The sequence below is a fragment of the Vidua macroura genome, chromosome 1 (genome assembly GCF_024509145.1).
Source record: "Vidua macroura isolate BioBank_ID:100142 chromosome 1, ASM2450914v1, whole genome shotgun sequence".
NCBI classification, from domain to species: Eukaryota; Metazoa; Chordata; class Aves; order Passeriformes; family Viduidae; genus Vidua; species Vidua macroura.
The window spans coordinates 150,466,172-150,478,310 of NC_071571.1; the positions used below are offsets into that span (position 1 = coordinate 150,466,172).

General features: G+C 47.4%; 1 protein-coding gene across 1 annotated transcript in view; it reads right to left on the reverse strand.

Moving 5' to 3' along the window:
- PTP4A3 (protein tyrosine phosphatase 4A3) overlaps positions 1–3,213 on the reverse strand; it is a 42,277-nt gene extending 39,064 nt beyond the window's left edge. The window contains exon 1 of the mRNA XM_053986193.1: positions 3,111–3,213. The gene's annotated coding sequence lies outside the window, so the exon portion shown is untranslated. The remainder of the gene's footprint in view (positions 1–3,110) is intronic.
- Positions 3,214–12,139: the final 8,926 nt, after the last annotated feature.

Consider the following 12,139-nt stretch of genomic DNA (forward strand, 5'->3'; position numbering starts at 1 on the left):
CAAGGGATGCTTCAGGCTCCATCCTGTACTACCCCAGCTGTGCAGCAGCTCCTGGGAACTCACCAGGACCAAGCAATTACCAAAGGTCCCTCTGCAAAAGGCCACGATGTGGATGCAGAGATCCGGCCCCAACGTCCCATCCCCAAAAATCTTCAGGACAAATAAAACAATTTTTTTTTTTTTTTCCTCTGCTTGCACCCATTCTTCACACAAATTAGCAAGAGGAATCAAGAGACTGAATGTTCCACACCGCCTCGGCTTCATGGCCCGGCTGGAGATGCATCGCATGGCACTAAAGTCAGGCAGATACAGTGGGACTATAAAAAGAGCATGGTTGCTTTTTTTTTTCTTTTAAAGCTGGATTGCCTTTCACGGTGACTATATTTATAGGTAGAGCTGTTGAAATTTTAAGGGCTCCTTGCCACAGGAATCTGGTCGTGTCTCGTGTTCGCAAAGTGGCGTAACTTGGCAAAAATGAACATTTAATAGGCCAATCGGTGCTGCTTCTCTTCCTTAATTTTGGGTTAAATCAGAAAGGGAAAAGGACAAGATGTAAAATTAGCCACGCACGCTGCTGCCATGTGCCACAGTCTGTATTTTCCAGATTAGGAGCGTAACAAACACGAGACTTCACACCCTCCCCTAGACCGGCACTTTCCTTTTCTGTCAATGACCAAAAAAACCCAGCTTTCGCGGGTGTTTATTTTTGCTTTTGGTTTGGTTATCCGTGGCACACACAAAGCCTCCTCTGCACTTCATTTTATGGTTGAAAAGCTCTGTCAGGGTTCAGCTGCAGAGTGGTCAAACTCGCTCTCCCCGTCCAAAGCTGCCCGGGAACATCACCCGCCAACACGCCACAGCACACGATGCCCAGAAACCACGCAGTCTCAGCCCAAAAGTTGGCAGTTTTCTTACACAACAGCATGCTATGCTACTAAACCCCTTTTTTATTTTAATTTATGCTATAAAAGCGTGTTACACCCTGTCCAAAGACGCTACCACCCCACTGAGCACGTCTGGATGCTAAACTTTGATTCCCTATGACAATATGTGTCTATTTAAGACAAAACCCAAACCATAATTAAAGTTATTGATAGGAGACGATGTTTACCGTTTGCTATTTTAACATCAAGTGCTGTTGGATTTCAAGCCACTGATTTCCATGGCTCGTAGGGGATGATGAAGCTGGAAACACACCCTAATGTTGGGGTTTTTGATGTCTCTCTGGGCACTTCTGCTGTCAAATCAAAGAAATTCACTTAACAGGCAAATCCCAGTGGATGCTTCTCACCCAGGATCGCCTTGACTGGAAGCTGAGTGATTTTTGAGCTATCAAGGCATACATAAAAATAAAATAGCTGTAACAAAAGCTTTTTGCTGCTGCAAGCAGTCATCTCCTGAAGCAGAGCCAACAGGGTGATGGCTCATGGCATACACCTTGGACACAAGTTAACCAAAGTAAAAGTTTTAATATTCCCAAGAGGAACTAATTTCAGGTTGGAGCACTTACGAAAGACTAAAAGTCATTTCACTTGCCCAACTGGCAAATTTAGTGGCAGCTGAGATCCCCAGAAAGTGGCTGTGTCAGGGACCACGGTGCATCAGCCCCTGCCAGCCAACATCTGGGCAGTTAACTCTGAAGCCAAGTGACAACGCACTGTTAAGTCCCTGGATGTGTATAAATGTTAGTGCAGAACACTGGTGATCCCACAAGGCCCTCAGCTTTAAATCCACCTGCAGCATTTTTAACGTACGCTATCAGCAATGATGTGACTTAAAAAAAAAAAAAAATCAGTGATCCTGGTAACAGTGGAATTTAAATCCAGCTCACAACCTGGTAGGGAGATTCATGACATTTTGTACACAAACAACCCCATTTATCGCCCTTACCCTTTTTCCACTGCTGCTAATAAATATACAACTTCATTAAGGCTCAGTTTTCTTGCTGATCCTCCTTTGACCAGAAGGATGCACATAAACCCAACCCAGCAGCACCAGACACTCGGTTGCCCTGCTTACATTTCAGTTCATTTGAGCAGAAAGATGAAACTGTAACCAAATGAACTGGAGAAATTGGCAGCAGCACAAACTTGACAGATTCCAGCTAATTGCTTGGATTAGTAATTCCAGTCGCATGCAAAAATCCACTTTACCTACGGCAGAGAACAGCATGGCATGGGGTGTCCTCCTGCTATGTGACCTGCCTGCCCAAGGAATGGGAAGTACTGGCATTCCCAAGCCCCCATGGCATAGCAAGGACAGGAATGGCTTGTTAGCCTAAAGAGACATGCTCAAATACGGAATCACTGAATCATCCAGGTTGGAAAAGACCTCCAAGATCACCAAGTGCAACCATCAGTGCACCACCACCACCATTTTCACCACTGAACCAGGTCACCAAGCCACATGTTTTCTGAACACCTCCGGGGATGGTGATTCCACCACTTCCCTCGGCAGCCTGCTCTAAACACGACCCAGGAGAGGCCATCCCTGCCGCAGCTACCGCTGCAGAGCAGCCCCACTCGTTTGACGAAGATCCTTAGGGATGGCGAGACCGGACAGCCTGGAACACGACGCTTCCCCCCTTGGGCCCCTTGTGGCAGCGATCGCTGCGTCCGGCCCCGGACGGGGGTGGAGAGGCCCCGCGGAGCCCTGAAGGTGCCCACGCTGCATCCCACCCACGGAGCGCGGCGGGATGGGCTCCGCCGGGATGCTCCGTGTCCGCACACGGGGTGGGGGACTGCGGCACCGCGCGTGGGCTCCCAGCGGGGCTGCGGCGGGGAGGAAGCAGCGTGCGTGACCCCCGCACACCGGGGCTGCAGCTCCCTTCCCTTAATTTTGGGTTCAAACTGAAGGCGCTGTAGCCCCGCTGGGGGCCGGGGGGGCACGCACGCTGCTGCCCCCCCACCAGAGCCCCAGGATGGCTGCAGCGGAGCCATCACCCCGCTCCGGGGGTGCATGGCACGGCGCAGCCTCCTCCGCACGCCGCGTTGGCCCCGCAGCCGGCGGCGCACGGACCCCTCCCGCCCGCATTGTTGAGCGGGCGGACCCACGTGCGGCCACCGCCGCCGCTTCCCCTCGCCCGCCCGCCTTCGCGCCCGCGCACTGACCTGCCCGCCGGCTCCGCTCGGCTCCTCTGGGCTGCGCTCGCCCCGCGCCCGGCTCCGCTCGCCGCCCGGCCGGCCCCGCTCGCCGCCCCCCGCCCGCACATGCAGCCGCCGCCGCCGCCGCCCCGAGCGCACCCGCGCACCCGGCCCCGCCCCCGCGCGCGCCGCCGCCGCGTCACGTGGCGCCCGCAGGAACCAATGGGAAGGGACCAGACGGCGGAGGGGGCGTGGTCTATTGTGGCTATGGGCGGGGCTGGAGAGGGGCGTGGCTTGTGGGAGTGGGCGGGGTTAAGGGGTGAGGGGAGCGTGAGGGAAGGGGGAAAAGGAAAAGGAAAGAAATGGAAGAAGAGGCGCTGGAGCAGCTCTGCTGTGGAAACAGGCTGCGAGAGCTGGGGTTGTTCAGCCTGGAGAAGAGAAGGCTCCAGAGAGAACTTAGAGCCCCTTACGTTGCCTAAAGGGTCTCCAAGAGAGCTGGAGAGGAACTTTGGACAAAGGGCTGGAGTGACAGGAGAAGCAAGAATTGCTTTAAGCTGCAGAGGGCAGGTTTAGATGGGATATTAGGAAAAAAACTCTTCCCTGTGAGAGTGGTGAGGCTCTAGCACAGGTTGCCCAAAGAAGCTGTGGTTGCCTCACCCCTGGAAGTGTCCAAGCCCAGGCTGGATGGGGCTTGGAACAACCTGGGACAGTGGAAGTTGTCCCTGTCCATGGGAGGGTGTTGGAACTGGATGACCTTTGAGGTTGCTTCCAACCCAAAATATTCTGTGATTCTATGATTCTAATAAGAAGAAAATGAAGATGATGAGGAGGAAGAGGAGGGGGAAGAAGAGGAAGAAGAAAGAAAATGGTGATGACAAGGAGGAAGAGGAGGAAGAAGAAGAGGAAGGAAGAAGATAAATATAAAAAAAAGTTGTGAGAAAGAGGAAAAGGAGAAAGAATAAGAGGAGAAAGAAGAGGAAGAAGGAGGAGGGAGAAGAAAGAGGAAGAAGGAGAAAACAAAGAGGACAAAGAGGAAGCTGAGGAAGACAAAGATGAGTCTGGGGGCAGAGTCAAGGGGAGACAGCACAGGCCTGGGCTTAGTGCAGCAGTGTCCCCTGTCCTCTGGGGTGAGATGCCCTTAGTCCCCCTGACCGATGAAGGGTGGAGGCTGCCCATTCCTGAGGCTATACAGGATATATTTAACATCTCCCATGAGTGGTTTTGAGTAGGTGTGAGGCACAGGGATCACCCAGTGTGTCACGGACTCAAGCTGGCACAATTCAGGAGTTGTTGTCACTTTACAGCCACGGCCCTCACCTCAGGTTGTCAACCTTTGTATCTACAACCCATGTCTAGATCTGTGGTGTAAAGAACCACCATAAATTCAAAGGAACAGGAGCAGAGCACCTGACGCCAGGACAAGTTTTCATTTATTTCTGACTTGTTGAGGACTCCCTTCTCTCTGCAGAAGTCACTGCAGAGGCAGCCAAGGGCTTCAAAAAATGAAAAGAATAATAGGGGGCTTGGGGTCACAGGCAGAGAGGGATGTGACACAAATACATAGAGAAGAATATCAGGAGATCCTCAGATGTTACTGCATTTTAAGGATATTTTTACCTCTTCCCTGAAAGGCACTAAGTTGGTGTCCTCTAAACCAGAATGGTTTGAGAGTGCTTTATGTTTCTGAGAAAATTGTTCAAGGTATGCAGTCCTCCTCTCTGGTTAAGGAATGACCTGGAAGCACAGATCATAGAATATCCTCAGTTGGAAGTGACCCACAAGGATCATCGAGTTCACTTCCTGGCCCTGCAGAGGACAACCCCAAAAATCACACCTGAGAGGGTTGTCCAAATGCTTCTTGAACTGTCAGGCTTGGTGTTGTGACCATTTCCTTGGGGATCCCATTCCAATGCTCAGCCATACTCTGGGTGAAGAACCTTTCCCTAATATCCAACCTAAACCTCCCCTGACACAGCTTCAAGCTGTTACACAACACAGCCTTGACATCCCAACCTGTTAGGACCTACAGCAAGTCCTCCAGCAGGACTTGGGAAGAGCTGATTTGGCATATGACTGTTTGAAAAGAGTAAAGGAAATAAGTGAAATTTACCAAAATTTCTTAACACTTATGAATCTTATGTAACTACAGTGTTATATGTGTAAATGTATAAAATGGATCCTTGGATAAAGACTTTGGAATCTGTTGATTAATTTCAAAGGATTTTCAAGACATTTGGTGTCTGCAAGTTTGAAATGCACTGCTGGATGAAAGGGATTTTCATTCTCTCCTTCCCCTTCCCCTTTCAACGCAGAGCATAAGTTTAACCTTGGTTAGGCATCAGCAAATTCACACCTTGCACAGAAGTCTGCTGAGAACAGAAAAAAACCTGTGACTTCCCTTGCTATTGACATTTAGGTTCTGCTGTCTGACTCCCTGCTACTTTTTCGAAGTGAGAAAATTATCTGGTTTTCACATCAACATTTTTTTTTAATGAAAACTCAGAGTGTGACTTTTGGTGGTGCTAAAGTCAGTCTGGCAAAGCCCAGGGAAAGCTCTGGAGGGCAGAGGTCCCTCTGCTAACACTGGTGATGGTGGGACCCACGCAAAAGTCTGCCTGTGACTGCTTTCTTTAAAACCCCAAAAAATCTGAGAACTGAAACAAACAAACAAAAAATACAAAGAGAAATGTTGCAACTGCTTCATTTGGTTGGGTATTTTTGGTCAAATCTTTTCTTGTTAGAACAGCATTTCCCTTCCACGGGGATTCCCAGGCATGATGGGGAACTGTGCTTGGCTCTGAGGGAATATGTTTGTTTTTCTGCATCCTTTATTGTTTGTAAAAACGACAGACCCGCCTTTCTCTCAGACACAGCAAATGTCAGGAATCTGGTTTTTATTTAGCGAAGAACCTGAGAGCGGTGGTTGGCAAAGCTGTTCTTTTGCTTCCCATCTGAAATGCCACATGGCAAATTGTAGTGCTCGAGCACAACCTCAGCTTGACAGCTCTGGCAGAAGAAAAAGGGCCAACAGCATGAGGCTCCACCACATTCCCTCAGAAGTGCTGTCAAACCCAGCTTGATCCCTCTTGCATGGGTGAGGCTGAAGGGTTGCTGTGCCTGGGAGTGTTGCTTCTTGGCCAGGGGTGTAAATTCATACCAGTTTGGCTGATGCTCTTGGACACCACAGAATCAGAGAATATCCTGACTAGGGGAGCTTTTGTCCATTGTGAGCTGGAGGGGAAATGGAGGCATTAAAAATTGATGGGCAATGCAACTGGGGAACACCTTCAGGTCTCCTGGCAAGCCTGAATCCATCTTCAGTCAAGCCTCTGCCTTGCTTCTTTGTATTTTAGAAAAACAAGCAAAGAGAAATGTTTCCACAATCAGGTCACAGACTTAAGAGGATCAAGTAGGCTTCATGTTAGCTGTAATTTCTGAATTTGAATGGATTTTCAGCACAAATATCAACAATCTCCTGTGCACGTGAGCATCCTTGAGCATGTTTTTCAGCCTAATGCACTGAAAAGCAATGTGGAAGGATTGTAACCTCTGCAGAGATGCTAATCCCAGTGGGCTGTGTTTGCCTTAGTGTTAGTAGAAAGCCTGGCTATGTTTTAATGTGTGCTTGTCAAAGTGCTTGTATTACAGCTGGGACACTTTCCTGGATCTAGCCCATGCAGCCTCCGTGTTTGCAGAAAGGATAGACATGCAATCCATACACCTGCTTTGTCTAAATTTCTGTAATCTTTTTTTCCTGCCCCTTCTGTCATTTCCATTTCAGCCAAACTCAACTTTCTTCAAGCCAGGACACCATTAACAGTGAACTGATGGAAAAAAACAACTCTGTTTTTTGCCACCTGCAGACAGCACTTCTCACAGCCGCTGTGTTAGAGGGGGAAGCAGCAGAAATGTGATAATTCTGGGTTGGAAAGGTTGCAGGAGGAACCACTCCTCCAGGGTAGGAAGTGAAACATGAATTCTTGAGATGTCAGTGTTCATGTTCCAGCACTCATACCTCCTTTCCATCCACTAGATATTCAAATGGAGCAAATCCTCCACTGAATTTCTCAGCCACTGGAGCTTGTGTCTTGACCCTCTACACCGGGTACTCCTGGTCCTTTGGTGATGCAATTATCACATCATATTCCTCTGGGGCTGCAACATCTCAGTGAGATTTCCTGACTCAGACATCACATTCATGTGCATGACAAGCAACCTGGATTTCTCCAGCCAGCAACTGCTGTGTGTTGACTACTGGTTACTTTTTCTTTCTGGGAGAGATAAAAAAGTTGAAAAATGCAAAAAAAACACCCCAAAACAACACACCAAAAAACCCAACCTCAAAGCCTTTGCAAAAGTTCTGATTCAAATATTATTTTTTAAATTTAGTTTTCCTCCAGTAGAGGCTAAAAATGGAGCACTTATCTTTTCAAGAAGAGTCATTTAATACCTAGACCAGCACTTGGAATTCACATGAAGGTACTGACTAATTCAGCACATGAGTGAAACTGAAGTTCACTCATACGTGGTAACGCCTTTCTTTTTCCCACACTCATCAAAACCTTGTTTGCCTACTTCACAGATTCCCCAGGTATTAATAGCCAGTGAAGGCTTCAGAACAGAAAGAGCAAGGTCCAGAGATTCCAAGGCTGCACTTGCATGTGAAACAGATGGGGTAGGCTATGAAGGGAACTCTACCACTGCTGCAGATATCCTGGTTTCTTACAGCCGCCCTCCTACATAGCTGAAGCTCAGTCCTTCTTTCTCAGTCACAGGGCATAGTCCAGGGCTCTTGTCTGGGCTGAGATCATTAAATCCTTTCAGGCACCACAATCTGGAATGGCATTTTAACCACATCAGGGAAGGCGAGATGGGTCTCCCAGGGCAGTGCTGCTTCACATGCGGTCCCTGCACTACTGGTGGTCCCCAGCGTGCCTGAAGGTGGTCTGCAGGATGATTGCAATTAAGAAAATGAAACCATACACGTTGCATTCCCATGCAGGCGAGCCAGCAATCAGAAAGGAGGATGAAGTAACAGTAGCAGATAAAGATTTTGAGTTTTAGGTCCTGGTGATTGTTCCTTCATTGATGTTGTCCTCAAATTTTGTGCTTTTTTTTTTTTTTTTGTGAAAGAAGCTGAATTGATAATTTCGTTTAGGGAGGTTGGTGTGGGGCAGCTGGTTGCCCCACTTCATCTGGCACTGGAAACCAGGGCTGGTCCATGCTGCAAGAGCCCTGCTGCTGCCAGAAGTTACCTGCAGCCAACCCCACATACCTGTTCAAAGCACCTTCCTTATCCTCATTACAGGACATTCTTGCATAATCTCCCTTGTATGATAAGGAACAGTGCCTACTTTCTGTCTCACGCCCAGGCCTCCAGACTTAGCCAGGCTTAAGGAAAGGACTATTCTGTGTAACCAGCTCCACCTGGGAGTGTAGACACATCCTAAGGACATGATACTATCTGGATGGGGGGAGAGGGTGCTGCCTCAGGCATCCAGCACTGGGACTCACAGGCTGGTGTGGAGACAGCAATTTGAAAAGGGTGAGAAACACAGCACTCAGAAATTTCTCTGTGCTTCAGAGGAATTTCCTCTTTGGTCCTGTTAGAGAAAAGAAAACCCACAGTGCTTCATTTTTTTTGTTTGGGGTGACTTTGCTGTTTACTCTGGGGAGGATTTTTGAATGGTGCTGCTGAAAATTGACTGAGGGAAGGGGGCTTGACCACCTTCACCTCAATAACGAAGTGTCTGGATTACCAACTGAACCTCAAATAAATTGACCTGACACCATTCAAACCAGTAGAGTCCCGAGGCTGTACATGGGGTAGACCTCTGGTCCTAGCCGTTTGTTCTCCTATGAGGTCCATAGGATCCCACTTGGCTGGTCCTGCATTCACCCCTCTGTAGATGATCTCAGTATTGATAGAAGCATCTTTAATGGGGGTTAGCTCAGACTACTTAGATGAAACTTAAAACTTTGGTAAAAAACCAAGCACCTGGAGCAGAATCTGGCCTTTCCCAGGAGGTTTGGTTGCATTCAGTAATGAATGTGAAAGAAACTCATGGTTCCTGGGATTGCCAAGGTAGGGGATGAATGAATCAACTTGCACTTGGGAGCATGGTGGGGGGGAACAGGGCTGTTTTTTCCTTGCAGAAGTGCTTCAGGTGATCCAACACAGATCTGCACTGTTCAGGAGAAAATAGCAACTTGTCTTTAAGCTTAAATTGGAAATAATTCTACTTTCAGTCCTCATGGGCCATGGTTTAATACTGGTGGTGGCAGCAGAGTGAGCAAAGCCTTCTGATGATTTCCTCTCCATTTCATGGAAGGTGGAGGCAGGCAAATATGAAGTGACTTTCCCAAGGTCATGTAGGAAATCAGTAGGGCAGGAGCCAGGTCATTAGAGCATCCTTTCTCCAGAATTTAACAAGAAGTGGGCCAGAGGTGCAGAGAACCAATGGGACTTGCCCAAGGTTGTGAGACCATCCCATCTCCTAAGGCCCTGACAGCAAGATTATCACTCACCTCCCATATTTGCACTGCAAAAGGTGAATGGGAAGGGGTGTGTGGGGGAAACAAGCCGAATGCTATTAATTCAGTTGAGCTTGACTGGACATGCACAAGCAATCTGGAAAAGGAAATAGCTCTAGTTCTGTCTGGTTCAGCAGAAACTCCGCCCACTGAAGCTTTCCGGCAGGAAATCAAGTTACAAACATTAAATGATCGGAGCAAATTCTCATACAATGATCCTACCCTGGGGACAGGACACTTTTTTGAGCTGCTTATTGAGGCTGTAGTTTGAGATACCTTAACCCTTTCTGCAGTGGCACTTTGAGGGCATCACAGTTTCTTGTGCTGGCCAGGGAGGAGAGATCACAAGCAAGAAAAAAAAAATGGATTTACAACTGTTGGGGGTCATTCTTCATCAATAAAGAAGCCCTGAAAGCAGTCTCTATGTGGAGAAAGGAAGAGGAAAGCTGGGGAGTCATTCTTCTACTTGCTTTTCCTACTGAAAAATTGAGATCTGTTGACAATATGTTTCCTGGAACACCCTAAAGATGACCAAAAAACGTGTGGTTTCTGGCACTAGCCTGACTGTGCAAGTGAAACCTCTCAATGGAGAAAGGAACCAAATTGTACTTGGACTGTTTCAGACCCTTTGTTTTTCATTAGGAGAAATGCCTGAGAAACAATGAGTTGTCATCATAAAAATCCACCTACTGCTTCAGCTAAGGGTTAAAATAAGTTGTAATCTGCATTTAAATTGATATGATGAACCTTAAGGAAATAAACCTTGATGCTTGGTAATAGCTCCAAGATTTAAAATGAAAAAGCACAGAGAGGAGGGGAGCTTTTGTTTTCACGGAATGGGAAGCAAAAAGAAGCACAGTTCATATTTTTCTCTTTATCCAATTACTGGTAATGTAGATGAATGTCTGACACTGAGGAGAGAGGGGAGGTGGAAACTGCCTGCCGAGACAGCGAGGCTGTTTTTCACATGCTGGCTGGTTTGGGGGGCTTGCAGCCCCTGAGTGCATCACTGGAGAGTGGGAGAGTGGGGATGGCCCCTGCAAACAGTGCTTCCCTCCGAGCCAACCGTGTCTCAGGTTTCCTTTCTTTTTGCTCGAAGAAGCAGAGCATCTCCTGATGAAGGTCACAGCTTTGATCCCCACGGCTCGCTCTCGTGTTTATGGATGGCCATTATTAGTAACACGGGGTAGTGCATGCACTGCTCTGTGCCTGCCCTTGTCTGACTGCAAGGAAGCAGGGGCAGGATAACAAAAGAAAGTATAAATAGAGCCTTTTAAAAAGCCTGTTAAATGGGAAGAGACTTTTAGGGAGGAGAGAGAAAGAATGAGGCGTGTTACCATAGGAACTGCCAATAGTTTATTTAAGAAGGGCAAAGAAACAAACACCACAAAAAGATGAAGCCAAGAGGACTTGGGGATTACCGAAGGAATATGTCAGGATACAGACAGGAAGGGCCAGGTAAGAGCTGTGAGCTTCTACAAAACTGTGCTGAAAAAATTTGTCTCACTTTACCTCTTGCAAAGTGGTCTGGAAAATGTTACTATGAAATGTGTGTTTCCAGTCAGGGAAAATGCATTTCCAGGTTTTTTGAGGGAGGTGGAGGCTGGAGAAAGGCATGAGAACAAATGTCATGTTAGTGAAATCATCAGGAGCAAAGGGCCATGTTACCTCTGACTAATCTGAACCCACTTAGTGCAAAGTCATGCTTTTGGTCACCCTGATGTTCAAGGAATAGCAGAGGATATTCTGATGTATTAATGATGAGCAATATTTTTGATGATGATGATGATGGTGATGGTGATGATGATATGGTTGCCCCATCCCTCGAAGTGTTCAAGGCCAAGTTGCAGTGGACCCTGAACAATCTGGTCAAGTGGAAGGTGTTCCTGTCTTTGGCAGGAGTTGGAATGAGATGGTCCCTTCCAACCCAAACCATTCTATAACTCTATGATTCCCTGTTATTTACTGTTCCTTTTCCCCCACAGGAAAGCTCTCACTGGGTCAGGAGCAAATATTGAAGAGTGAGGGTGCTTCCAGCTCTGATGGACAATGATGCTGTCTGTCTTCCTTATCCCAGGTGCTGTCTTCACTTCTCATCACTTCTCAAATGTTTACTCTGGGTTTATGTATTTTGTAGGTAAAACAGCTGATTGTAACAATTCACCTTCATCTTTCCCGTGCCCAGAAGACGCATTCTGCCTGAAGACCACCTTGTGCTAAATGCTGCATATTCATAGGACAGAAAGATACTTTCTGATCTGAAGAGAACATCAGGAAAGAAACAGCAGATAGAAGAGCAGGTGTGATGGTACTCAGAAAAAATGCAACAGGACTGCCCCACTCTTGGTTTCAGAAGCTCGAAGACCAGAAGCAACTCAAAAATCCCTGCAGTTGAGGTCTCTCTTGCTGTTTTGCTTTTAATCTTTTAGTTTCTAAATCAGTGTAAGGATTTTCTAGTTCCTGACTTGTAATTTTGAAAACTTCAGGTCTGGTACTACTGGAAAAGTTCAAATGATGGAGAA